A 4,224-nucleotide genomic window follows, 5' to 3' on the forward strand; every position below is an offset into this window, starting at 1 on the left:
CTTATATGCCATAAGCTTAACCTGTATTGGGATTTTGTGGCTATTGAAAAAACTGAAACATCTTTCTCCTCGGGATCCTGGAGGACTGTGTTGAGGTTGAAGTTGACCAGAACTCCCAGGTACAAGTATAAATCAACAATTGGTACAGACCCCCCCTTGTATTTTCTAATCAATTCCTATGAGATCCCCTCTTGATACTTGGTACACGCATCACCATATCCTACTACTTAGCCCATATTACCTCCTAAATCTCTGTGCTCTTCAGAAGAGCACCTACAGAATCCCATAAAATACCCTTGAGCATTTTGTCCACTGCCAGTATTAGACTAACTGGTCCGCAATTCCCTGATTCATGCCTCACTTCTTATTTGAATATCAGGATAACATTCTTCAATCCTCAGGCGCAGTTTTTGTATTTATGTAGCTCCTAAAATATTAACTAGGACCTGCCCACTTCCTATCTCATTCCCTTCAGCAATTGAGATGTTTCTAATGTGATCCAGGTGTCCTGTAAATACTTAAATAAGAGTAAATTCACCAATCCCACACTCATGGTGGTGAGCTGCACTCATTCAGTATTCTCATTGGAGAATCAAGGCTAAGTGTATACTGTGTAAATTCCAAAACCAGTTTGATTGGATCTAGAAATTGTTCATAGTTTCCATTTGTGAAGTTTTTTTTGGTCAGCCAGATACCTGACTTACACCTCAGTGAACATCTCTGGTCTAATAAACTGAATTTTCTTGGTACATAGCTGGAAAAGTCTTTTAAATGTAGTCACAGTTGTAATGTAGGAAACACACCAGCCAACTTGTGCACAGCAATGTCCCACAAACAGCCATGAGATAATGACCAGATAATTTGTTTTAATGTTGGTTGAGGGATGAATATTGGCCAGTATGCCAGGAGTACTGCCCTGCACTGAAATCTCAGCCTACATTATGTGCTCAAGTCTTTGCAGTGGGGCTTGAACCCTCTGACTCAGAGGTGAGAGTGCTACCACAGAGCCGAGGCTGGCACCTCATAATAAACGGGAGCAAATGTATTTTCTTCCCACCACCCTTGAATGGTTGTAAAATAACTTAATTTTCTTTTGCTTTGCTTGCGAGTCCCACTTCCATTTAATCTTTGCTGCAACTCCTTGCAGAGTTTGTTCTTCTATAGACTGGTAGATTCATATTTTTATTTTTAGCCTTTAAAACAAGCATCAAATCTAATAATATAAAGATTGTGAGAACTCAAATGTTCACCCCCTAGGTTATTAATCGACTGATTAGTACTGCACTGATAAATGAAAGATCTAATGCAGCATCTCCGCTGCTCCACATATTGCATTAAGAAGCAGGCACTGATTACCTATGTGAAATTGCTTGTACTTTTACTCCTCTCCTTTAATTGTTCCCGGTGAGTCCAAGTTACCTCTGGAATGCTGAAATTGGCTAATCATTGATCAGTCTGATGGCAGTGATGCATTTGGCAGTGAGACCAAGGTGATAGCTGACTGCCAGATGCCTCCGTGCATAAGCCAGGAGCTTCCTAGGCTTATCTTCATGCTCATAATACCTTTGGATTAGAAAATCTGATCATTCATTCAGCGTTGTTTCAGTCAAGAGCATGTCCAATTCTCTTTTGCTTTTAGTAGGTTTGGAAGTGACCAAGAGGGGTCACAATAATTTAATTTCATGTTTCAAATCAGAAATGCTTTTTGTGCACAAAGAAAGAAAAAAGAAAAGAAAGAATTTGCATTTATATAGCACCTTTCACAACGTCCCAAAGTGCTTCACAGCAAATTAAGTATTTTTGAATTGTAGTCAATGTCATAATATAATGAAACAGAGCAGCTAATTTGCGCACATCAAGGTCCCACAAACAGCAATGAAATAAATGACCAGATCATCTGCTTTACTGATGTAGGTTGAGAAATGAATGTTGACCAGGACACCAGGGAGAACTCCCCTGCTCTTCTTCAAATTGTGTCACGGGATCTTTTACATACACCTGTGAAAACAAGGGAGAACCAAGGTTTAACATCTCATCCGAAAGACTGCACTTCCAACAGTGCAGCACCCCCTCAGTAGGGTACTGAAGTCACTGGAATGGGACTTTAACCCACGACCTTCTGACTCAGAGGGGAGAGTGCTATCACTGAGCCAAGGCCCACATTTAACGATGCAAGAACTTTTTTCTTTTTTAGATAAATCATATCCATTAATATCATCTCTAAGAAGTGGATTGGCATGTTCCAATAGCAAAATAGGGGCTATGTTGGTGACCATAAAAGCTGTCCACCCTGCCCAGATTATCCATCTGGATAACAACTTTGCACAACCCCGAACGTTAACCAGTTTGATCAGCTCTCATATCGGGGGGTGGACGTTCTGCACATAACCCCATGCTGGCATATGATGTTGCAGTGATGGATAACAGCAACAAACAACAATTTGCATTCACACAGTGTCTTTAATGTAGAAAAACGTCCCAAGGTGCTTCACAGAGGCATATGAAGAAATAGATGCTGAGCCAAAGAAAGAGATATTAGGAGTAGTGACCAAAAGAACTCCCAGTCAAAGAAGTGGATATTATGGAGAGTCTTAAAGGAAGAGAGAGGGGTGCAGAGGCTGAGGGGTTTAAGGAGAGAATTCCAAAACTGGAGCATTGGTGGCTAAAGGCACAGCCACCAATGTTAGGGAGAAGAGGGCAGTCAGAAGAACCAAGCATTTGGGCCGGGGGGGAGTTGTAGGGCTGGAGGAGGTTATAGGGACAGGGAGGGTTGAGATCATGAAGCGATATAAAAACATGGATGAGAATTTTAAGCTGGAGGCATTGGGGGACCAGGTCCCAATTACATCGCAAGGACGAGGTGATGGGTGAGTGGGGCCTGATACAGGAAAGGATAAAGGTAACAGAGTTTCAAATGGGCTGAAATTTACAGAAGGTGGAGGATGGAGACCAACTTGGAGATTATTGGAGTAACTGAGTCTGGTGGTGACAAAGGCAATAATGAGACAAATGGGGTAGGTCCAGAGGCAGTTGATGTTATGAGGTGGAAGTTGCTGGTCTTTGTGATAGAGAGAATATGGGGTCAGAAATGTAGTGGAGACTGAAAACAATGACCAATCCTCCTGATATTTAGCTGGAGTAATTTATGGCTCAATCGAGACTAGATGTTGGAAAAGCATCCTGACAGTACAGAGACATAGAGGGGTTGAGCGAGGTAGAGAAAATATGTGGCAGTTAACCCAATGTCTGCAAATGATGTCACCAAAGGGCAGCTTCCAGATGAGGAAGAGAGGCCCAATGAATCCCTCTGCAGAGGATGGTGTATTTAGCAAAGAAATTATCCACCCAGGCCATTAATGAAGATGAGAAATAGGTTGGGACCAAGCACACTGCCCTGAGGGACCCCGGTGTATATGTTGTAATAGGAAGACTTAACCCAATGTTTGCCTCCTGTGAGGAAGCTGTAGATTCACTTGAACTACATAACAACTCAAGCTAACAGGAGATTTGTATGATAGGGTGACAGAAACAATTTCACAGCGAGTAATATTGTAAAGTTGTGAAATGGAGGTGAATTTATGATCAATATGGCAGTAGGTGCTATGCTCTTTTGAGAAGCATGTGAAATCCAATTCCTGAGAGTTCATTGATCACCATAGAGCCACCAAATCCAGTTCCCTGAAATGCTATTGTAGCACTAACACCATCCTCGAAAACAGTGCTGAGGAGTCTGGTATTTTATTGATTCTCAGGTTTAGTGCACAGTTGAAGTCTTTTCTTATAATTGCACTAGGCCCTAAGGATGGAACAAGGACGAAAGGCACTTTTACATTGAATTCAGGAGAGTCAATATTCTTTTATGTTCACTATGATGATGTACTCAAATTTATGTTAAATGAGAACAGTCTTTCAAACATGCCTACTGGCACCTGCATTAAAGCTTGCTACAATGAGAATCCTCTTCCTATTTGAAGATTGAGCTGCCATCTATTCTATACTTCAGTGTCCTCTAAAACTCTGTGGTCATCTTATTTCTCTAAACCCCTCCTGCTCCAATATTTAGGGAAATCATTTCCCACTATTAATCTCTTATGACAACTCTTTTCCTCTCAAGCAGACTCTCAAAGACTCTCCAGTACAGCACACAGAAAAATCTCTCTGCAACTTTGAACTGTTTCCTACATTTCCTCGTCAATAATTTTAAATTCCGCTAAATGCCGTCAC

Source organism: Heptranchias perlo, chromosome 16 (genome assembly GCF_035084215.1).
Source record: "Heptranchias perlo isolate sHepPer1 chromosome 16, sHepPer1.hap1, whole genome shotgun sequence".
Classification (NCBI taxonomy): Eukaryota; Metazoa; Chordata; class Chondrichthyes; order Hexanchiformes; family Hexanchidae; genus Heptranchias; species Heptranchias perlo.